Source organism: Solea senegalensis, linkage group LG2 (assembly GCF_019176455.1).
Source record: "Solea senegalensis isolate Sse05_10M linkage group LG2, IFAPA_SoseM_1, whole genome shotgun sequence".
NCBI lineage: Eukaryota > Metazoa > Chordata > Actinopteri > Pleuronectiformes > Soleidae > Solea > Solea senegalensis.
This window is the reverse complement of record NC_058022.1, coordinates 17,247,062-17,272,977: the sequence shown is the minus strand read 5'-3', so window position 1 is coordinate 17,272,977 and position 25,916 is coordinate 17,247,062. Positions and strand designations below refer to the sequence as shown.

Below are 25,916 nucleotides of genomic sequence, written 5' to 3'. Positions count from 1 at the left end.
GATACCACCAACAGATCAGATCAGATCAGATCAGATCAGATTCCCCTGCTGCAGGATCTAAGTCATGACCTACCACTGATGAAAAAGCAGCTCGAATCAGAGGAACTCAACCTGATTTAGGCTCAAAAGGTTCTTGTATACACACACATACGTAATATGTACACTGAGGCCATTTTTAACGGGTTTGCTAAGTTAAGGCTTTGCATGCATAACACCACAGTGTGGGGGGAAAAGACACCACGGTATAAGAAATCAGTTTACCACGGAGGTCGTGCATTTGTCAGGTTTAGGATTTGCTTTGACGCGGTTTTATAGATGGTGGTGTTGCGAAAGCTCTTCACTGTGTGTAGGTCATGGTCCTGCAAACATGTTTAAACCAGCACATGTGTTCCATCTCTATGTCTGTTAATGAGAACATATATTCAGCAGGTCTTTGATCTCTCCTGCGCCTACAGTATTCCTGTTGCCGTCGTTGTCCTGTCCTTGAGGAGACAGGAAATCTCATGTTCATCATGGACTCGGAACGTAGGTAGGCCATAGACTTGTTTTCATGGAACAAGGACATATTTACCATTTATAGCCGCAGTTCACTACACAGGCGATCTCGTTTCAACAAAAACAGGCATCGTCTATATTAAAAAAAAAGATCAGTGGACTGTCATTGTGCTCAGCTTCCTCAGACATTTGTCATTTCCTGTTCTTCATCAGCTTTGGCAGTTTTTTCCCATGGTGGAAAGGCCAGCATCTCCCCATCTCCCCATCTGCATAGTGTCTGTCATGCTACATCGTTTTACACACACACACCGTTTCCATGCTGCGTTTTTATCTTTCCATGGCCACTGTATGGGACGAGGAGATGCTCATGCAGATGAATGCTACTGTTGAGGAACTGAGACAAAAAGTTTCTTTTTCTCTATAAAACCCAGTGCCACTACCCATTTCTGAAAACTGAAGATGGAGAGACTACCAGCAACAAAAGGCAGCATTGATGCCCTAAACATGTTTTCTAGTGAGGACGCAGGGTCCTCAGGGGTTGCTCAGTTTTTCCTGATCTCCTCATTTCCATGCTTACGATACAGCACCACCTTATTTAAAGCACCTGAGATTCTTGTTCTCTTTATTTGGTTACAGATCCTTCCCCGTGCTCCTCAGCTTTAAAGCACACTATAAAATGTACACCATTTATTTTGCTATTACTCCATTTAAAGGCGATTGTTCTCCTTTTTTTGTCACCAAATTTTTAGCAGTCCAACCAACAAACAATGCAGAAGAACAATGACGACTCTGTGGTGTACGTGGGGAGCTGGATATTTGTCTGCACTCCTTCTCTCTCAGTAAAGTGGGTGATAGGGTTGGAGAGTCGCCTTGCCAAATCTCCGCTCTCCCTCTAGCAGAATATCCATGAAATTAACATATTTAGTCGCCACCGAACAATCCAACTCATTCTTCCAGTCTCTCTCTCACGCTCTCGCTCTCGTTGCCTGTCTCCCTCCTCTGTCTGGATTTGTATCCAGTCAACGTCAACTTTCTATATTATGGTGACTATTCTGTCAAATGAATTCTTGCATTCATGCATGAAACTACCTCAAGTGACCCTCTTTTCCCCAAATAAAACATCATCTATTTCCCTTTTCCTCCTTCTGGTCAGTGATATAATAATCTCTGGCTACATCCTTACTATATTCAATTTTCAACTGAAAAAGAAATGGACTGTGTCCAGACGTCCAGCATTTCAACTCCATATTAGAGGTAATCTATGTCCATACGAACACATATAGAAGCATAACATATTCAGATAAAATGGGCATATGTGTGTTACACTGACTCTCCTTATTATTAGTTATTTGCTTCGTTTCAGATGGACAAGTGTTTATGTAACAGGACCAACTATTTTGACTTTGGAGGTTTATACGTAGTAGAGTGCGATAAATCATGAAGTAAAAGCAGGCAATTGAGTCGTTTTCAGTCGTCAGAGTCATTGTTTTCAAAGGTGTCCATTTTTACCTGGCCAGACTTAAGGGCTGCCCCTTAGAATTCAAAATAAAATGGAGCCAGCAGCATCTCTTAGCGATAATGAGGACATTTTTAACTTAACATGCTGAAAAAATGTGGATGTAGCCTCCCTCTCAGGGGTCTGCCGTTAAATATAGGATCATTTTAAGTTTTCTTTCCTTTAAACATCTATGTCTCGCAGTGAGGTGACACGTACCAGTGACCTCTGCTCCAACAACGGAAACCTACTCCTTGACAGAGCAGCCAAACTGAGACGCTGACACTAACACGGCCGCCATTTACCCATCAACGACCATCACCTAATCACCACAGCTGCGTCAAGTCTTAGCAAATCCAAGCAGCTGCGGAGGATCATTCTGTCCCTTTCAGTGAGGCGTTCATCGTCGTGATTCTCCACGGGGGAACGATTTGGAAGAACAGGAGATCGACAATAAGCAAAAGAGCCAGAGGGATTAACACATCTGTGATGATCCATCTTGGTTTCCATCGCATTCACAAACAGGCACATCTGCTGGGAAATGCATTTAGGGGGGGAATTTTAGTTGGATCAGATCATGTATTCGGCTCTGAGGTCCAGAGACCACAACTGTCACAAATAAACACCGTTTCTAATGCCTGACTTCTCCCAAAGTCTCATCATTAAGTTAGAAGTACAGTAGTTTCAGGGCCAAATCAAAAGTGTACATATAATTCATCTTTACTACATCACAGATATTTCCAAAGTGTTACATCTGTCCTGTCTTGGATGCGTACAAATGGAGGCTTTTGTTTCTATCTTCTCTTCTTTTCCTAGACAAAGCACCACAGATGTCAAGGACTGAGTGTGTAAGAGCTCTTCACTCGTCTTTACATTGGCATTATCACTTGCTCACTAAAGGAACATTTGGCATCTGGCCGACGCAGAGACAGAGTGAGAGAAAACAGGAGGCAGAGAGAGGTAGACCACCGACCCTGTCACTAGATTCCTGTGACCTTCGGATGTGGAATGTGAAACTTCCACATCCGTCGTCGCTCTCTTTGCCTCCTTGTGGGGTTTCCTGTATTCACAGCGAGTGTGCACGTCAAAGGTCAGGCTACTGTAAAGTTGGTCCTGTAAAGTCTTGTTGCATGCCAGGAGTACAGATGTAAGAGGCCAATCCTGTCTTCACCTCTGTCCTTTTTTAAATATGACTCGATCCACAGGAGGCGCTAATCTGGTAGCCAGGAGATTTCCTAGTTCCACGTCACATTGCTGAACTGAGACGTTTATAGTTCCTGTGAGCAGTTTCTTCAAAGACAAAAGAAACAAAGGAAACTGGACCGTTTGGCTGTGGAATGTTTGTCTGTAAAGTAGGTAATTCCCTTTAAAACAATAGGTAAAAATACATGTTTTTGTACATGTAGCCTCGATTTTACCTACGTCACAGCAGGTGATGTATTTCCTGACGACTTAAAAATTAAATTAAGTTCTTCTTTTGACCAGGCACTTTTTTACCACATGTTCTATAAGCATATATAGATGTGCACTATGTGGGTTATGATCAGCCAACAAGAATGAGCACACAATTAAAACTGTAGGCAGTAACCCACCTTAAATTCAAAGTGCACGTTTAAACAATTGGCCATATGTAGAGAGAACAAATGAAACCCTGTTGACCTTCACTCCTAAACTCCAATTATTGCTGAAAGTACAGTTGGATATCTGATTTTGACCATGGCAAACAATTTAGCAGAACCTCAGTCTGACTATCAGAAAGCAATCTGATGATCTCAGAGAAATTTTCATCATGCATAACACTAGTCACTCACTCTAAGCTTGTTATCTCGGCATGTTTAGTCTATGTCTGTCTTGCTCTTTAAGAAAAAAAAAAAAAAACCCACCTGGCATCAGCTCCCTCTCTATTTTCTGTCTTTCATTTCTCTCCCCAATGAGCGTTCCACACTCCAGACACTCTCTCTACTCCGACCTCCTCTATCACTGAGAGTAATGGTTTGAACTTCATTCCCTTAAACTGTAACAGTGTCTGATAAGTATTTCAAACTAATGACTTTAAGGCGTGTAGTCTTTCATACATCATCTAACATGTTTATATTGCATTGGTGAGACACTTTAATTTCACAAAAAAGGGCTTTTAGAGTTCGATATGACGCTTCTGTGAGTGTCATGCATTTATTTGCATTTCCATTGTCAGATCGGCTCGACTTAACTCGACTCTATTAAGTTTTATTTTTGCTTTTCCGTTAGCGATAGTGTCTGGTACCTGGTGCTGTTTTTGGTAACTGCTCTGACGAGATTCCAAGCGAGCTGAGCCGACACTAAAATGTCGGCCACTGATTGGTAGAGAGTGTCACCACTGGAAGAGTCATAGGGGTGACGTCCGACAAAAGAATCAAACCCAACAATACCGAACTGCAGATCAGTTAAAAAGACTCTTGTGTTAATCTCCAACAGTTAGCAAGGAAATCTCAACATTTAACAGAGGAGTCTGGTGTATTTAGCGACAGCACCGTCGAAAGCCGGCGATTCTGAGAGGAATCACACCCCTTGCGCCGTATTTTAATTCAGTGACTGTGTCAGAAGGAGTCTGCTGTGCTCCGGTCTTTTTAATGAACTGATTCTAATGATTAGTTTGTGTGCTTATAAAACGGTGTCATGGCAGTTTGGGCGGCCGCGCTATGACGACCCTGCCCTATAGCAAAAGAAAACAGTGCTAGAACTGTATAATAGAAAAGTGTGAAAAATAACACTTTTTGTCCCCCCTCCCCCTTTTACGCTACCAACTAAGTGGATTTAGAAACACTGGTTGCCCTCAGTTGTTGCTCTTGTTTTAGTGTGTTGCATTCTTCTTCTTCTGTATATCACTATATCATGCTGGTATGACATCACACTATTTACGTAGCTGGTGCAGACAGGTAAATGGCTACACGCACACGTCCCCAAAACACAGCACAAGCCAGATGAGTGTGTACTGTTCCAAACTAGAAGAAAAAACTATTAAGAAATTAAGAAACAATTAATTGAAATTAAATTAAAACAAGATTTCCGATTGTTTAAGCTGCTTAAATGTGAGTATTTTCTTGGTTTCTTTGCTCCACATAACAAAGAAATCATTTTGGTTTGTGGACAAAACAAGACATTTGAGAACATCATCATTTCCAGGTCTGACGAACACTGATCAACATTTGTTAAGGTTTTCTGATATTTTAATTCATTTAATCGTTTAATCGAGAAAATAATCGACAGATTAATCGATTGTGAAAATAATCGTTAGTTGCAGCTCTGTTCCAAACTGCCCCATACTACACTGTACTTGGCTTGATTAGCAATAGCTAACCCAGGCGGATAAATGGTGTATGTCTTTTGGAGAACCCTGGAAAAAGTCTAATTCAGTAACCAATTTTGGATATTACAATTTGCAGAAGAAGGCACCATGTGTGTGTGATCATGGCCTTGTTTGGTATTTCAGACTGAAAACCAAGAGGCTGTTTAACACAGAGGTATGAAGAGAAAGAAAGAGAGAGATGGATGTTTACACAGCTATTTAGAGCAGTGTGGCAACAGTTTGGGACTTACCCTAGCACCCTTCTCTGGGAAGCATTTACAGCCTCCACTGCAGTCTCTTCCTCCACAGGGGCCACTGTGCTTTTTCCCACCCTGTCGAACACAAAACAGAAAACATGGATGTTAGACATGGGCATTCAGAGGTCAGAGAGAAGAGGTCAAATACACAGAAAGCCAGCATTAAGCTGTCCACTGCATTGGCATAAACAGAGAAGACGTGGAGTCTGCTTCCATCCATATGGCAGTGCTTGCCTTTATCTTCATGTAGTACATTAGACAACGTGTTAAGTCATTTGTTGTGCACTGCAGTAGCGTAGGTGTGAAAAGCCTGTGTTTGTTTACGGTGTGGTTTTGGAGTACACGTGCTGTTTATGCCTGAGGCTCTGAAACACGAGTGTTGCTGTCTGCACTGTTGCGTAAATTGGTCTGGTGTTCAGAGAGGATGTTTAGGATGCGGCGAACACACAGCTATGTGTCCGTGAAAGTCCTATTCATCCGAGATGCTGGTCTGGCCGCTGACAGATGGGGACAATTTTGTCTTTGGATGTCTGCATACCAACAAAACCACCCACCATCACAGGCCGATCTGTGCTACAAATGACACGCAGTACACACACACACACAGCTCATGGGGTCAGTGTGGACATGACATGATGAAAGAAAGCAGCGACACAAACAGGATTTCCCAACCCAAATGTCAGAGGAGACGAGGCCCTGAGCCAGCTGAGATAGCTGGAGACCTTAATTAAAAGAGAACAAAGTCTTGGTGAACTTTCTAATTAAAACCACACGCAAAATTCAAACTGAAACCATTTCCTTTTCTCGATGTTTTGACATGACCTCATTTCTTACTGTTTAGTAGTGTGGGTGGGACAAAATACATCAATACAGTAATAAGCTATTGTTTTGTGAGATACAATTATCAATGAGGTCAAATGTCAATATTTCACTTGAAAAATTGCAGCACTCTTCACAGATTTCTCTGTCACGTTTACAGTGTCAATATTTCATGATCAGATGAACAAGGGTGACGTGAATGGATGTTGACACTCCACAGAGGAAGCTGACAGCAGGATAATGGCAGACAGCTGTGAAAACAATGTAACAAATCCCATTCTTAACCTTTTAAGGGACATTTAGTTTTGTTTAGACAGATATTGTGCTCTATCCTTAGGTCTTATAATACAAGGATTATTGCAGAATTAGTGTATATAATTAGTGTGATATTACCAGGGGCGGTTTGTCAATAGGCGGCGCTAGGGTATAGACAAAAGAAAGCAACTTCTGTAAAACATAAATAACTCAAAAGAGGAGGATCTGTTTCATTCTGAATGAATGAGATAACTGAGAAGCTTCCATTTCCTTCTTGAAAGCTTAATTACAGAGCTCCGGCCACAAGACAGTAATGTGTGGCTATGAGATTTGTCATTTCCATACAGAGACTAGTATGAGTCTGTTCGGGCTCTATTTTACACCCGGCACCTGGTCTAAATGGTGCAGTGTTTTCTCGGTTATTTAAACGGCACATTAGATGCGTGCTCAGGTGAGTTGACAATGCTCTGGGTTGACACTCTGCTTGTTACACACACAGAAATACGTTTTCATCCTCCTCTTTCTCATCAGTTATATGCAGATTTAATTGGTGCAATTCCTTATCCGGCTCGTCGCCTTAAATTATTTGTATCATAACCGCACACCTTCTGAGACACTTTGCTCGTTATTTCGATTTTCAGCTGAATCAGTGGAATTAAACAACTATATAAATATGTATTATAATTATAAATTCAAACCCGGGAAAGAATACAATTCAATACGCTTCCATAAATTTCCGTATACTGAAATTTTAGGCCTTGCAAAACTGTACACTCAACATGAAGTGCTGATACACATTTGCTCAAATTCATTGATGAAATTCACTGAATCACATCTTTCATTCTTTCATTAAATGTGTGACTTAATCACTGACGAAACCCTGCAGCACTGTTTCCATCCAACTGCTTGAATGGAAACAAAGCTTTCTGAATTATCCCAGAGAACCTCCCTTTGGTGCCTGAGAGAGAATACAAATGACTCACATACAAATACAGCAGTCGACTCCATGTTTCCTAACTTTAGGGGCTTAGATAAAAAGGCCTCTCAGTGGCCCTTCAATAATCAAATAAGTACTGTGTCAATAAGCTACAAACGCAAAATGCAGATCGGCCCCATGAAGCTCGTCATGACGTCTCTGTCTTGTGTCGACCTACGTCTTCCACCCACGCAGCCATACCATAGCCTGCTTAGGCAGCAAATGCCTCAAAACCCTCCCTTTCTTGCTTATTAAAAAAAAAGGGAAAAGAGCCCACAGTGGTAACAAAGTGGCAGATAATGAATCAGAATATTTCTCCCTCCTCACTTTGACAGCAGATCCCAGCGATCCCACTGACAAAGGCGACATTGAGAACCTCCTCACACACAAAGACTGTCTTTTAACGTACAGACATCGTCCTTTAATGGTCCCCTATCACCACAACAAAAAAGACCCTCTTCCTCGCCCTCTTAGACTGCACAAGGCTGCATGACCTTGTTAACTATCAGTGGATGGAAGGGGTTCCTTTCAAACTGCTGTTTAATGTTGCTAAGAAACTCTGTGATGGGCTCAGAATTAGCCTGTGTACTTTGGTGACAGACTCATTCTGCCCACAAACTACTGTACATCCTTTACTTGTGTTCCTAATTTTAAAACCAAAAGGGTTTTTTTTTTTTTCAAACATCATCTCTGTGGACACCTTGGCAACAATAAAGTCTCTAGAGTGGAGGCAAAGTCACGACATGACCTTTCTCCACATTGAGGTGGAAATCCAAAAAATCTGCAGACAATAGACTGTGTCACCTCCGGACAGACACACAAAGGATTGGCTCCAATAAAGGCAAATAAGCATCATGCAGAAAAATGCACCATCGATTCAACTTTACAGTTTACAGGTTGAAAATAGCTGAGGACTGTTTTAGTAGACAATAGGACTGTGCTGCTGTATCCTGTTTTCTCCATCCGCTGACATAATGACCTACTCTTCCATAGCTGCAGAGCACACCTTGGGAACAAATTGGGTGGCAATGTGTGTGTGTGTGTGGGTTTTCAGAAATACATTAACATTGTTGTGTTGATCTAATTTAATAATGAAACTGTCAAAGCAAGAATAAAACAGTCTGTCATTAATAAGAAATGGGGAGCTTCCCACTTGTTTGCTCTTTTATTTGATCCAGACACTATAAACTGCACTGTTGTCACAAATATAAACCAAACCAAACAACCAAGAGCTACATGGTAAGTTTTTTAATCAGAGAAAATTAAAGGAATACTTCACAGATTTGCATATCTTCATTCTTGTTTTTGTTATGTGCCCACCAGTGACACCTTGGGTTTTCTCCGGGTTCTCCGGCTTCCTCCAACAGTCCAAAAACATGCAATGTGGGGATTAGGTAAATTGGACACTCTAAATTGACCATAGGAGTGAGTGTGAATGGTTGTTTGTCTCTATGTGTGTGGCCCTGCGATGGACTGGCGAACTGTCCAGGGTGTACCCCGCCTATCGCCCGATGTAGCTGAGATTAGCACAGCACCCCCTGCGACCCGCGAGTCATTTGCACTTGCATACAGACTGACTTTACAGAATGAATTTTGCAACCAATGGAGTGGCTTCACTTTCTGAGACGGGAGACAACATGCTGAGAGTTAGATTTATATACAGTACTGTCTTGGTTAGAGACCAAACTTCACATGGTAGGACACAAAACGCACATTAACAATGTAAACCAAACACTAACACTTCTACTTTCAAGACTTCCAATAACTCTTCAAACCACTTTCACTTTTTCAACTACATTTACCAAGCAACAGATGTGAAAGACACATTAGTTACGTTTGCAGCAAAGAAAATGGCCCGGATAGTGCGTTTTTACGATGTGCTGGCCAGAAGCCGCCGACATATAACCACACAATATGCAAAAACAAAGACGTGAATCCAAACTGCCTCACACCAAAGCATGTGGTCAGACTAATACTTTAAATCTGACCACAATAAGCTGTAAAGACTGTTTCCCAGTCTCAATATTGGAAAAGCAGTTATTTTACCAGCTGCAACATTTCATCTGCAGATAAAAAACACTCAGACAGAAAGTCGGGAATGGTCATTTGCGTCCAACAAACACAAATGAGTCTATATCATCCAGCACTGTCTCCTATTTCTGATAAAGAAGACATCAATATTTCCTTTATTTGTTCTATAAATGATTGAAGAGTGTCATTGAGAACGTCTTTGTTATGAGGGCTGTCAGACAACAGTATATATATGATATGAAACACTCGTCATAAACACCACACCTTCTCATAGCCAACTCATCTCTTCCTGCATTTTCCATCATTAGTCATTCCATGCTTTTAAAAGTGTTTTTGATTAACTAATTGAACGTCTATAATAACCTAAATTTAGAGGTCATAAGAGTTTACACGCTACAGCGGTCAGATGAACGCCTCTCTTAATGAGAAATGTTGTTTTGGTTTCCTCCCTCTCCTTTATGACTGCACCGGTGCCTCACTCTGAACATGCACCAACTCCTTCAGAATAATGTACAGTCAATGGAATAAAAGCAGCTGGGTCAACAGCACTCTTTCTCACGCTCACTTTTTCTCGTTCACTCTCCCTCCTGCTGATTCATACACACATCATTCTTATCGATGCTATTAAAAGAGAAGTATGGAAGGTTTATATGGCTTCGAGAACAAAAGTGATGCAGAGAGCACTGGTTTTGATTACATGCTCTGTACATGTTCCTCTGAAAAGGAAAAATAGCAAACAAATGCTTTTAATTTCCACTATTAAAAGTGGCAGATCGTAACATTTAGGAGGATTTATTGGCATATATTGAATATACTTCTCATGTGTTCAGCCAAAGAATGAGTCTTTTACGTATCACTAAGTGATAGTTAACATGTTTGTGGGCCTTACAGAGTACCTAAGCTCTCTTTTTGTTTTGTTTATAAGCTGAAAACTTTACACAATTTATTCATCAAATCCATCCCTATCAAATAGCTAGCAAACGAAAGATGCTTGAACAAGTGTGTGTTTGTCATTTTACCAAAGATTCATTATTTAATTGAAGTCCATGCTATTAATTTATTGACTAATTCCTTAATACGTCGTCTTTTCTAGTGTACCACCATTGTATAGCACATTCATACATGATAATTGTTGCTTTGTGTGGATAGACTGTGGTAATCTTGAATACCACACTCTTGTTTTGTTATGTTTTGGGGGTTTTTTCCCCAAAAACCGATTGTAGTCGGTTTACCATAGACTTAACCAGTTCCTTCCACATTATGTCCATGTCAAGAGCAGCCAATACAGCATCTGACCAATGGCAAGACAAAAACATACAACAAATGCAGACAAAACAGTAGTGTCAGAGTAATCAGCAACCCACATAATGAGCACAATCATTACACAAAGTCCCTGCATGGTTCAACATTACAAATAGACTAAAATAGACAGAGAGAGAGAGACATTGAATTTCAAATAATCTAACACCCTTAAATGGAATGCAGAAAATGCATTTTCAAGCCTCTCCCCTGTGATTGAAACAGCTAACAAGGCATAAAACACACATGCACATGCACAGAAGCAGAGAAAGACAGATGTGGGTCTATGATGCTGACACACAGCTGTAAATTCCACATTCTTTCCAGTAAAATTCCTCACAGAAAAAAAATCCTACGATACTAAAAAGATATTATATAAAATAAAATATAAATAAAACTTTTCAATGTGCCTGATTCACAGGAGGTCCGTAAAATACCTGTCCTCCCTCACAAACACAGTTAATTGCAGATCAGCTTTGATGCCACAGAAGGATCCTTCAGTCATCAACAGTCCCTCTAAAACTCCCTGTTTGAGCTGCTTTCTCACACAGCGGAGCATGACAGTGTTTGTGTGAGACAACCCCCCCACCATTTGTTGGAGGTATCAAATGCACAAAGATCACAGACAACTGCAGGTCAGGATGTGTTTGATCTGACATGGGTAGTGACATGTCAATGCCCATCACTAACGCACACAATGAGGAGGACAAAGCTGAGGAGAGAGACAAAACTGAGGCTGCAGCGATAACGGTAATGAAGACTCTTGAGGCGAACCGTGTCAACAGAAACTAAATCCCAGAACAAGAAACCTTAAGTGGTGGATCCATGGACTGTCTGTCAAAGGCTGCTGTTCATAGTTAATGAAGGATATGACCTGCAACCTTTCCAGTTTGACCTTGACCCAGAGGAATGTCTGAGCCCACTACTCAATTTTGAGGGTGACGATTTCCCTTCTCCACTTACTTGTCAGACCCCTGTCAGTGAACACGACTAAACAGAGTAAAAAGAAAGCCAATGCCACTACGATCCCGCCAAGAGAGTTAGCACTCTTTGAGTGAAGAAGAAACTCCACCGTCTTCCCATCTGTAACTTCTGTGACTTTTTGCCACCTCCACCACAAATTCCATCTGTTGCTGTTCAAGCAGAGCTCAAAACATCATTCAGTCATAACTTTTGTTTCCAACATGTCAGCATATTTTAAGAATCTGCATACATACAGTACATGTGTTTTCTGTGGTGATAAAAAAAAAAGGATGCAAGTGCAAAACAGGTTCACTTAGACTAAAGAGGTTCAATCTATTCTCATCAGGAATGTCACATACCATGGGGTCTCCTGACCTGACAGATGTGCAAGGTTTCAGGTATCCTGACTCCAATGTAAACCCAATAACAATCATAAATAATCATAAATAATAGAGTACATAATTTCCTTGTCAGTGACTGCTTAGTACCGGCTTGATGCTCACAGTGTTAAAGTGTGGACACTCAGGGCAGCTACTCTGGGCGTCTAAATGCGCTGCCAGGTGCGTGACAGGTACCCTGTCATCATCCCCTGTACATCTGTAAGGCGATGATGAGGGACGTGACAGAGCGGCAGTATATGACGCTCTTGGAATGAGAACGGGCGGCGAGATGGGGCGACGCGATCTTTCGGTCTGTCTGATGACGACGTTGCTGACAGACAAGACAGACTATACTGTGGCATCTGGCCCAACCAATTATCATGACCAACATGTTGACAGTAAAAGGAAGAAGGGCTTGACCATGGGGCGGGGCTAGACAATTCCCTCCCCCCCCACACACACACGCAAAAGAGTGGTGTCTGAAGTTGTATGTATGATTGATAATTGCTGTGTTAGGTTGTGAGAAGAGGTCAGTTTGGACTGTCTGCTCTTTCACTTCACCATTTTGCTTATTTACACTCTTGCAAGATGGAGCAGTTTCAGAGTAACACAACTTGAATGTCATAGAGAAGTGCTCAGAATATTACAGTCTCCAATAATAAAATAATAATAATAAGTCTATTTCCCTGAAGTTGATTCTCACTTTTACCCATTTGTACTTTTCCATCACATGATATTTCCAAGCATGGAAACAAAAAAGAGGAACTATTATAGTTATACAGCAGTGAATTGTAAGTCGACACAAGATGAAGAATCAAATGGAAATTGTTATAACACACTCCTTACATTTGCAGGTGCCGAGCGCTCCATCGTCTTATTGATTAACATCAATAATGTGATGAAGTTGTAAGAAAAAAAATCACACATGCTAGACTCTCTGTTGGGGGTTCTATGACATACTACGCCATATGAAACAATTCATTTCCAGGGCCGATGAGCCCAGGCACACTATGTCTGTCAGATCAGGCTACAATCGTATTTAATTAACTAAATGATGAGCTGCAGTTGAGCAATTTCCGAGTCCTATAAGGTAAAACTGTTGATATTTGTAAATGGACTCTGGTGTGGAGGAGTGAGCAGTGATCATGTTAGTAAGTAGTGTTGTTTTTGAACACTGCAAATTTACATTTGTGAACATCAACTATAGATGACATACTATAGGCTATGATCTAATACATTTGTTTCTTTGTGTGTGTGTGTATTTCTTGCCGTTTTAATTTGCACTGTACATCTGCCACTGTTATCATGTACCAAGGTCACAGCTGCTCGTCTTCATATATAATGATGTTGGGCGTCAATGCGAAGGAGCGAACTTGCTGAATTCGAAACACCTGGCAGCCTTCAGCATGAGTCTCTGAGAATGGTTACAGTACATGCAACCCACATGTGTGATAGAAACAGGCGTGGTATGCCTTGATGAATATCTGCACCATATCTCAATGTCAGGAAAAGAGCAATTCTACACTGAGTGTGCAATACTCCCTTTGCCAGCTGAGAACCATCTCTGGAAAGAACTCCCTGAAGTGGAGTTAATGTCATGAATTATGAGGTAGCTTGTAATGCTCATAGCAAACATTTTTTATCCATGAGGCTCAGTGCATGGGAATGACAACTGGTGAGTCCACTTTGGTCCTAAACTAACTATCTATCCATGTGGATCGACAAGAGATTTGGAATTGATGCTTAACCCAGGACAAACTATAAATTTAGTATAAATTTTAAGGTTGATCTTTGTCTTTGTACACAAAATTGACAATTAAACAAATGTATTTCAATTGGATGTCATCTAGCTGAGTGTAAGCTCTGATCCTGGAGATCTTGAACAAAATCGTGAATTATTTCACCGGTGTTTGCAGTCTCCTTTCAGCCTTGAGGTATTAGAGACAACGCAAGGAGGAGGGATTTGGTTGAACGCTTTCAATGGATAAAAAGAGGAAACAAGCCTGTCTTAATGACCCCTGTGACTTTTTGTGTGGCAGGATATGTACATAAAATAAATCAAATAGGCTTGTGTGCGTAAGCGTACACAAAGACTGAAAAGAGTTAAAAGGCAGAGTTTGTGACCGCATCATGCTGGTGATTGCTGCTGTCTGGCTGTGACTCACATGCGGGTAGAAAGAAATGTTTTCCTCACAGTAAATCTGAAAGTCTGCTGCGGCAAATTGTCTCAGTTGTTTAATTCATGTGAAAAAAAGTGACGGATACATTGTACTACCCCAAAATCTCTTGATCTCTCTACTGATGACTCACTTTATTTATTTCATAAGTATCAATTTACTTCATTAAAAAATAGGTCAGCATGTTAAAAGGGAGTTTATACTTTCTGTGCAGCCTTGCCTTCCAACAATAGTCAACACGGAATTGAAATAATCAGACTACAACTGTTAAACAAACAAACTCCTAAAACAGTTAAAAACACACACACACACACAAAGAAAAACATCAAACAAAACCATGGCAAAACATACTAAGGCATGATGTAACAATTTACATATCCCATATGCGTCCGTTAGGGTGATAAGGGAAGTTCCCTTGCCAGCAATAATAAATTTGACAGATTGTTTTCAAGATAACCACCATAGTTTGTCTGCACCATTGCTTCTTAACAGCTAATGCAACTTCCTGCCACACCACCATCCACTTCCTGTTGGAGAGTTGAGCGCTGTAGTCACAGTGTTCAGTCATTAAACACCCTGAGGCAAATACAGTTAAACAGAAGGAAAATCAGAAGAAAAACAGAACAGGGAGTAGAGTTAAAAAGCCCGGGCCACCGACTTAACTTAAGAATAAGAGGGACGGGTGAATGAAAACGTCCACAGCCAAATTTATAAGGAGCGGCATGGGAACAGCTGTGATACAGCATACATGAAGTTATGATTTCATGAGGAGCAGCTGCAGAAATACCAAATCAATGGTGTGAGTAACATCTAGAGACATCTACAGAAAAGAGAGGAAACACATGGGACTAAGGGCTGTCATGGGCTGATAAGGTATGACGTTGATCTGGCCAGAATTTGAAAGCGATCTGTGTTGTATTGTATTTGACAGTGAGTGCCTAGTGGGCTGTGCTGCAAGTTTAATTTAGGACTTTTGACATAAATTGAATTAACATATAGGGACACACAAGTAGCTGATTGGACAGCTTATTTGACAAAATGAAAATGGCCAAGAGCTATTAGTGTTTTTTTAACGTTCATTCTGCCTGAACATTTACAAAATGTTTGTGTCCACAACTCACATTGTGCAATAAACATAAACACAAAAAGTATTGGTAACACTTTAGATTAGGGAACACATATTCACCATGAACTAGGTGCTTACTAACATATACTTATATAAGTAGCATACCAGACCTTTATTAGTAATTATTACGCACGTATTAACACCTTACTCAGGAAAAATCTTAATTCATGTCGTAATAGAGGTAGAATAAGGTTGTGTAGAATAAGGTGTTAATATGTGCTTAATAATTACTAATAAAGGGCTAGTGTGCTATTAATGCATGTTAATGAGCACCTAGTTAATAGTGAATATGTGTTCCCTAATCTAAAGTGTTTCCCCCATGATCACTCTGTTTTTCTGTATGCATTTCTTTCTAATATATCTCGCACACACTATTAATTCTGTCAAAGCAAAACAAAACATTTGATTGGATAAAAATATAAGCATGTTTATGTTTGAATATTGAATATTAATAACCTTTTGTCTAGCTACTTGGAAAGGGACTGGGAACTACTTGGACCCCTACCATAAGGGTATTTCTTTGAGGAATATGCACAATTATTTGTGTTTATCTCATGGAAACACTACTGTATATGGACATAGGCGCTTGCACGGTTTGCCTTCTGACACAAAAATATCTGACAGACATTGGATCATCAAAAAAATGCTACGTCTGTTTGCACAGAAAATTGTAGAAATAGACAAAGTCAGAGTCAAAGAAATCTGCAGCAAGTCTATAACATGCATTCAAATTCAAAATATAAAACATAAGTCGCTAAAAACATTAAAATTACACATTGAATGTGGTGAAAACATACTTAACACTCTCCCTAGGGGATCACTTTAGGTTCAGGAGTGTGATCGAAAAAGGAAGTAATGAATGTTTGTATTTACTCCTTCGACAGCTGGGCCCCCTATAGCGCCTTCCTGAAGGCAGGAGCTGGTATTCCTCATGAAAGGGGTCAGTAGAGATCATTTTGGCCAGCCTCAGTGTTTGCTTAGGGCAACTGCTGATCACAGACAATCACCAAATTGATCAATCGAGTAATCACTGCAGCTCCACTCACAGAACCTCCAGAGACTTTATGGCCTATACTTTGCCTAAAGATTACTTAAATGGATAAGTTAAGTATGACCTTGAGGCTGTGATAAAAGCTGACATGAAAAGTATGCATGGTGAATGTCACAATAACCTAAAAAAAGTACAAAAAGGGAGCTGCAGGGGCAGGAGGACAGGGTCACTCTGCACAGAACAGGACATGACTTTGAAGGAGAACATGAACTTAGAGCACAGAGACCTGAGCCGGGCAGAGCAAGAACTCCCACTGTACTCCTCTGGTTTAGCTCCAGTGTAAACACAGCTCCAGGTTCTGCCCGGGGCTTGACACAGCTGGACCTCCCCCCTCCTTCAGGTCAAATAGAGACTCAACTCCATTTCCCAGTGGGCAAACACTTGTAATCATGGCTTCCTGCTATAGAATGAAATAAATGGAGCTGTTCAGGTGCTTGGTACCATAAGGGCAGCCTGCCTTGTCTAGTTGCACTGACAGATTCGGCTCACCCCCCCAATCATACGATCAGTGACATCCAGATCCAGTGATTCTTCCGAAATAACCTGGACAACTGAGATGACCTCACAGGAAATCCAAAAAATGAGGATAATCAGCCAAAATGAGGGCTGACAGGAATCAAGAATGATATAAGGTCAGATTGTAGGGGGTTAGTGTGGAAAGCCTATAAGGAAACATGGTTGTGTTTGATGCCAGATTTTCTAGCAACCCATTAAATTTTTTGGAGAAATTTCACATCCACATCACGGTGACACAAGAAGAAAAGCCAAAGGATAACCAAAGTCATTAAGACTGAATATATGTGCTAATATGTGCACTGTGTGTATATGAACCAAAAATGGCAATTTACATTTGACCAAAGTGATGGCAAACCAACAAGTAGAGATTCTCATCCATGGAGTTACACCACTGCTGTGGCTAAATCATTTTTCCCTACATATAATCAGTCTAACCAGACTACAATAATGGAAGGAAATGATTGGTCTATGATGTCTCCAGTCTCAACAGTGAGATCATTGAACGGCCGTGTTCCTACCTGATGAGATATAGATTTGACATCATGATTGAGACCATGACTAATCCCCAAGTCCCTCTCCCCCAATAAATCAAATTCAGATAAATTAGTGAAGAAATTCAATCACTCTGTAAACACTTGCTGAAGCAGACAGTACATGAGAAATCCCAGGATACATTTGTGAGAATGGAGTACATGTGGTCTTTAAAGGTAAACACAGCTGACACAATCTTTCCATATGAGCTCACTGAGGAGACTCACCTCCATTGAGGGCAGACAGATGCACAAAGACACACATGCAGGGGGAGAACGTGAGGGGGAATGAGCGGGATAACTGAGAGAGAGCTGAAATTTGAAGGAGCCAAGCTGGGAGAGGAAGAGTAAAAAACATAGAGAGGGAGGACAGTGTCTGCTGAATGTCCCTTTCAAAGATAGATGAAGCAAGAGTGAAGGGACAGAAGACAGGGGTGGTAGAGACAAGAGGCATAATGAGGCTATAAAAGGAAGTGAGAGTTCTACAGGCAGTCTAAGGCCCAGGAGGACTGGGAGGACCACGACTTTGGAATTCTTTCAGCATAGCCTGATGGGACTCCTGTGTCCCTCCATTAATCACTGTAAGATGGAGTAAGGGCAAAGGACATGGGCGGATGCATACATATCCAAATATACAGTATGTTGGGATTTTCCAGAAACAAATTCCACAATGAATTGACTTCCAAACTTACTTCCAAGTCAAATAAATGTCAGTTGAAACTGCTGGAGTTTACGAATGTGATTTAAGTTTAAACAAACCAGAAATAATCAGTATCAGGAAGGGACAGCAATAATAATAATAATAATAATAACAATAATAATGCTAGGGATGGAGAAAAATGTACAAATGCACATTGTACAGTTAATGCATTTTCAACCCTTGGCAGACATTCAATATTAATATAGATAGATAGATAGATAGATAGATAGATAGATAGATAGATAGATAGATAGATAGATAGACAGATAGATAGACAGATAGATAGACAGATAGATAGATAGATAGATAGATAGATAGATAGATAGATAGATGAGTCAATGGAAAGCACAGACATAGAAGGTAGAACATATTGAGAGGCCTTTAAATAACCTGAGGCACAAAGGAATGTAATGTAAATACTTCTCATATCTGTAAATTCAACTTTTGTGAAACAGACAAAGAGAGTTAGAGGGAGAGAGAGAGAGAGTTTGTGATATAGCTGTAGTTTGTATTGTACCAGGGCAGAGGTTCATGTGTTGTGTGTGACCACAGCCTGTTACACATGACTGGGAATGAAAATGAAGCATGAACGCCGATTATCTATGTTGTCTGTGTTGTCTTCCATACTGAACTTCAACATATTTTCTCAGCATCGTAACGTCTATGTGACAAATCAATAACATCATTAAAATACATCACACAAGCCTCTCTCATGTTGCTGCACGTATAGTACGAACAGGACGACTGAGTTTGTGACATTGCGAATATACGTCTTTGCAAACTATGTGGGATCCAGTTGGGTTGTAAAGCAGCCCCTGACACATTTAACTCCACCCCATTTCCTTTTTCCTGTTTAGAGAACCTCTCTGGATAATCTATTTTCTCTTTGCACAGTTTTGCGCGCAGGATGTTTCCCTTAGAATCTGACTTCATGAGGTCTAAAGACAAACACAGCCCCCACACACTGCACGTGCAATAAAGAGAGAACGAAAATTAGGCACACGCTCACACATCCTGCCAACGGTGAAAAGCAAATTGGCTGACTAATTAAAGACATCTTTCAGGACCCCACAAACAAATTCCACACAAAAGATTCCACATTTCAAAAGATATCACAATAACCTGCTTTCAACAGCAAACACCCAAGCATACCAGGCCTTTCCTCGCAGTTGCAACGCACTAATAAACACACTAATAAAATCACCACCTACACAAAGTCACCGCCACCTCATTCACCTCCAAAGGAAGCAGGAAACTTTTTGTATCAAACAAGACCTCAGTTCAACAAAGGGGGGGAAACAAATGCGGAAAGGTCAGAGGGGTTCATCCCTGAGGTGGTGGCAACACCTCAGTGGAAACTGCATGCCACTTCTCTTGCAGCCTTTTCCTCACTAGACAACCCACACACATAAACATCACTGACAGGGAAGCCCCACAAACAGGCTTCTCATCTGAGCCTGTGGTTTTCCTGCAGCAGTGCACAATGGCCTCTTCCCTTGATTGTTATAGCCAGGCACATTCCATATCACAGCCACGATGTTGGCAAGGGACGTTCTGCCATTTTTCTCCCCTTATCACAGGCAGACATCTTCCCCCTCGCGCCGGACCCATGCCTTCCTCCCCCATGAAACAATCACATATGAGAGGTCAGTCACGTGTCTGATTTCCATTTGGTGACCCCATCAAACATCACTCATGCACAACGCAGGCTTGTGCTTTTATGGTATCCCTAGTGAGCTGTATGTACTTACACAAAGCGTCACCTTACACCCTTTAATGAATGGGAACTGTACTTCCATCTTTTGCAATGTTTTCTTTCCTACTCTCCAATGGATAACCCACACAAATATTTGGATTTGGTCTGACCTGGAGGAATACAGTGCCAAAAGGGCACATGCAGATGGATGCAACATTTACACACAATCACCCAGTTGGCCCGGAAAGAAGTTAATCACTAAAGCAGACATTGCCACTGGGCCTCCAAGTACTGTAAGAATCTGACGCCAAAAACGTTTCTTCCTCGGCCACAGACAAAATTCCCAAAACTCACACATCTGCAGCCAGCATCATCCTCTCACCCCAGCGTACTCAAACACATGTTGAAATATATTCTCAAACATGAGAATCAAAGCCTCTCAAAGGGCCCTGTACGAAACATCCTGTTAACATTACTGCCTCAAGAGCCTTCCTTCCTCTGCCAGTGGACACTGATAAATGGCATGTGTGCGCATGGTTTATGTGTGTGTGCAAAGAGGGGGTGTACCTGCACCAATGCACGGAATTATGTTTTAGCCATCATGAGCAGCATTGTCCAAACTTCCCACAAAAGCATCACATCTCTGAGCGGTATTCAGTGCTGGAAATACAGATAATAGGATTCTTGGATGTGCGGTAAAAACTGTCCTGTACTGTCCTGGACGCGGCACATTTCAGTTAAAGTTGACTTTGGGGTTTGGTTTGCCAACAAGATAGTTTCACGGTGTTGCACTTTAACCCTAGAAATGTGACGGAGGAAGGAGACATGTGAGGAATTCATCTAATATAGTTAGAAATCCTGCTTGACTGAGTTAGTTTTTAGTTTTAAATAATTGGTAGGTTGGACTAGTGATCTGTCCAGGGTGTACCGCGCCTTTCGCCCTATGTCAGCTGAGATTCCATGACCCTCATGTGGAGGATAAAGCGGCAGAAGCTGAATGGGTGGATAATTGGTAAGTTTAGTTTCTTAAGTGAAGATTCAATGGATTTGTGTTAGATCATCTCATGGCACTATGTAATGAGAACGGTTAATATTTTCTGGCACTTCATACACAATGAAAGTGAAATATTAATATAATTGATTATGGGGCCTTTGCACAGCAGCCAAGATCACAGAAAAGAAAACACTGGAATAAGTAATGAAATTAACAATGGCTGAGTTCTATTTAGCATCCACACTTGCAGTTTCACACTATCCTGACTTACATGAAATGAACAGAAACATTTTATGGAGAAAATATATGTAAAAGAGGGTTCAATAGAGATGAATTCTCTTCCCACCAAACACCTAGAAAATCAAATTGTCAGGTGAGCATGGGTGTCATGTGGGTGTGGAGGGAAAGTTGCCATTATCCTCATGAAATGATTTTACTGCCCTCCCTATAGGCACTTTCCATTATGCAATTCTAGCATGGCTCAACTCTACTCATTTTTTTTGCTTTTTTATTAGGAATAGTACCTGGTACTTTTTTGGTACCTGCTGTGGTGAGGTTCCAAGTGAGCTGAGCTGATACTAAAATGTGACGTCAACAGATTTCCTGCCACAGGAATCAAACTTAACAACGTAGGCCCAACTGTAGGTCAGTTAAAAAGAGTTAAAAATCCCGTAAACACGCGTTCATCTCCAACATTTAGCATGGACATTTCTAATATCTTGATATCTAACAGAGGAGTCGAAAATCCGGCGATCGTTGGTCATGCAGGAAGCACTCGACTAATCTTTTTAATTAACTGATTCTAATTGAGGACACCAAAAAAAACTGCTCTGCTCGTTGCTGTTGTGTGTGTCGCGAATAAAGTGTCAGGTACCATGAAGTATGGAAAACGACATGCCTGATACCAAACCTAGACTAGAGTAGAGCCTAGTCGTGCTAGAACTGTATAATGGAAAAGTCCCATATGACAGGAAGGGTCTCACTTGTCTCTAAATGTAACTAAATGTGAAAAAATAAAAATATGATAGATGATATACAATCTTGACAATTAATAAGCATGGGAATTGTAAAACGTCACTTGGATTCAGACGGTGGGAAAGAGTCATATGGCGCAGAGGCAGGGGTCGGGTTCAAAGAACTGCGTCAGTCCCAGGGGCTAGATTTGAGTTTGATATTAAACAGAAACAGAAATACAGCTGAAATAGACACAGTTGAGTTTGGGAAATTGTGAGTGTTGGACGATAAAGATCACAAAGTGTGATTGGTTCCTGCTTCCGGCAATGTGTTTAAACATTAGTTCAACTCACTGCCTCAAAACCTTCAAATGAAACGTATCGTACCTTTCAACAACATCTGTAACATATCTGATGTAGATATTTTCTCAAAAAGTCACATGTTGTTTGTCTGTCACACCCAGGAACTGAAGCTATTTTGTTTCTGGATAATAACCTGCCTGCACCGAGCATGTGGACGATGACAAATTAAATTTAGCCCTTTGCTTCCTCTTATCACCACCTTGGAGCAGAGCTGCACAATACACAGAGGAGCTGAGCTGTGTCACATGCTTTTAATAGATGCCTGGTGAAATCTGATAAAAGGAGGGGACAACGGAGCCTTTTCATCACACTCAAGAAAATAACTTTTTATATGAGAGCCTTGTGTATTATATTAAATGTCTAAAAGGGGCGCTGAACATCTGAAATTCTGCACAAGCATCAACAAACAACAAATCATGCTCATGAGCTACAGGCTCATGTACTCATCACAAGCTGTGATTTATTTATGTTTTACTCCTTTTATCAATACTTTATCCACGCCGAACACCAAAACGTTGCAGCAATAAAGGTATTCTATTTTATTTAATTATGTTTTTTGTTTAGCCGGCCAGGCCAAACATCATAATCATTTGATGTATCATCTATTTCAACCTCTAGGACGCCCATAAAGGCATAGGCGTACAACAAAGATAACACATATGGGTATTTTCCAAAGAGGGCAAATGATGTCACATGGACACATGGAGCTGCATCAGTGATAATAAACATGCATCTCCCCCCCCCAGAACAGGATATGCACCATGGGTCTATACACGCAAAGTGTTTTCCATGTTGAGCCATGTGTGAATAGCACAGGTCATTGTCCGCAGACTTTACCTGAGACAATCAGCCATGTAACTGATGTCTTTCTTAATACATGGCATGTAAATGGGAATATTCAAACATACTTTAAAGCACAATACTGAAACATGTACTGTGTACAACTAGAGGGAATCACTGTCAGTGACAGGTTAAGCTGAATCTTCAGACAACTTTCAAGAATGAAGAAAAACCTGTTGTTTCATAGCAGTAAAGCTGACGACGTCATTTAAAGGTGACCAAAATGAAATGGTCCGTTACTCTGAGCAGAAATAGAGATTTCCATTGTCTGACATTATTAAGCATTTTTAAGGCTATTGTGTAAAAACTGCTGCTATAGATTTGGGGGTCGACCACACACGGAGTATCTAACTCTGCTTTACAATACATAAAGACACACAATGACAAATTTATACAACCACATATCAGTGTTGGCTGGTGATAAAAATGATGGGGTGGTGGGGAAAGAAAACCCCAGTATGTCATGTAGGTCTTTCTACAAGTGATGTGCTGTACTACGATCCTACAGACTGACCTGCAGCTGACTCAAAAGAAGAGAACGCGGCTCAACATGACAGCTAAGAGATCGATTAAAGATCAAACGTGATGATTGTTGTTCAGAGCTGTGAGGGAGTGATGGAGAGAGAAGGGGGGGAAGGTGCAGGAGAGAGAGAGAGAGAGAACAGCTGCGGAGGTGTACGAGCCAAGCAATCTTATTTGGGTTATTTATTGCCGGAATAAGGGCTTGTTTGAGTAATTCTTACAGGGATAAGCTATTTACATGAGTAATCACATGAGTCACAGTCGAGCGTTATCGGAAACCTAATGTGCATAAAAACATAGTCACTGGAGTACATCCACTTGCTGGCCAGGATCTGGACAGGACCAAGTCCAGGTCAGATCACCTGACTACTAAAAGTTGAATCACAAACACACAGGCTCACAGCGTCCATGCCTTAGAAGGTTATATATTTACACAGAAACTCCATCCATCCATTACCTACCACTTTCAGGAGAGACAAATAACCATTCACTCTCACATTCACACATATGGTCAATTTCGAGTGACCAAATTACCTAATCCCCATATTGCATGTTTTTGGACTGTCGGAGAACCCGGCGAAAACATGCAAACTCCATGCAGAAAGGCCCTCGTTCCAACCGGGGCTCGAACCCGGGTCTTCTTGCTGCAAAGGCCTTTACACAGAAAGTAATCAACTAAATACAACTAACAGTGTGCACAACCATGTACAAACACTGTTTGATTAATCGTTTAAAGGTCTTTATTATATTTGAATTATTTACGTATAAACAGAGGTTGCTTTCTTTTGTCTGCACCGTTGATGAGCCGCCCCCGCCACATATCCTCATACCTACAAGGGTCATGACCTCACCCCTTGAGCCGTGTCAGGCCAATAGTGTCGGGTGAAGCACAGCATGTAGCTCTACGTGATATCCAATTTCTATTTATCACATCTGGCAGGAAGACTGTTTTCACCTGTTACTGTTAGTTTGTTTATTTGAAGCCACGGTTACAATTGACAATAATACAATACAATAAAAGCCCTGTTAGGTTTGAGTGCAGATCTGCTTAGGGCTCATCATCCATGAACACTGCAACACAAAAGTCAAACATATTTACGGTGTGACGATCTATGAGTTTGTACAATAATTTAACTGAAACCCGCAAATTTAAGCTGGATTTGGTGGCGGAAAATGTTTTAACCATGCATTTCACTCCATTATGTAAAGATCAACAATGGGAACGCACTAATTTCAAACAGAAACATGGCAACATGAATCATTTCACAAGAAAACTCTTCTTGGTTTTGCAATGCCAAGCCAAGAACTCTCCTCCCACTGGAGGAACTCCCCAAATCAGACACTCCCACAATCTGAGCAGCGTCAGGAGAGACAATCCCGAACTCACAGGCGCGATCAGTTTGCATTTTCATACAGTACTGCACTTTTTCCAGGGATAAAAAAAAACAACAGAAAACTTACTGCGTGTACTCCTGAGATGAGCACAGTGACAGCGAGGCACAGCAGCAGCAGCCTGTAGTGAATGTAATGACAGAGTGAATCAGTACATGTGCTCAGACTGCAGTGAATTCACCCTCACACTGAGTGCGTTTACCTCAGATTGCTCCGTGCTCTGTTAGGTTGTCCTTGCATGGTCCCTCTCACGAGGAGAGCAAACTTTAGACCCACGCTGCTCTGGTTTCACGCGTGGAAACTTCTACAGCATGACTGCCCGTGCTGAAACCAACCAACCAACACCACCATTGTATAAAATAAAATAAAAAATAATGATTAAAAAATACATAGAATTTAATCACATCAGCCTGAGAGTGAAAATAAATAAATTAAAGTTCTTTATTGTTTCTTTCAGAGGGAATTTTAGGCTGCTCTTAAAAAACAAATGGATCCATCAAGTGTTAAGTTATTAATTTGGCATTATTGAACAAACATTACTTACAGTCAGCCCAGTCTCGTGCGTCGATGTGTCAGAAGGATGAAGTCACGGGGAGAAAGAGATGCGCAGGTTCCCGGACTGAAAAGCTCCAGGTGCGCGGTTACAAGTGTGCCACCAAAATACTCGGATTATTGCCTCAAAAAACGGCAAAGTGTGCAGAGTAAGTCTCGCTCCTTACCGAGAAAAGTCAAAGTGTAAGTAACGACGGGGTTGAGTCCCT

At 41.0% G+C, this 25,916-nt stretch overlaps 1 long non-coding RNA gene across 1 annotated transcript; it reads right to left on the bottom strand.

Moving 5' to 3' along the window:
* Window positions 1-5,565: 5,565 nt before the first annotated feature.
* On the bottom strand, window positions 5,566-25,900 carry LOC122765208. The gene is made up of 4 exons (XR_006359934.1): window positions 25,700-25,900; window positions 25,358-25,479; window positions 25,225-25,276; window positions 5,566-5,647 (listed from the first exon to the last, which is right to left on the bottom strand). It is a non-coding gene; the product is annotated as an uncharacterized LOC122765208 (long non-coding RNA).
* Window positions 25,901-25,916: the final 16 nt, after the last annotated feature.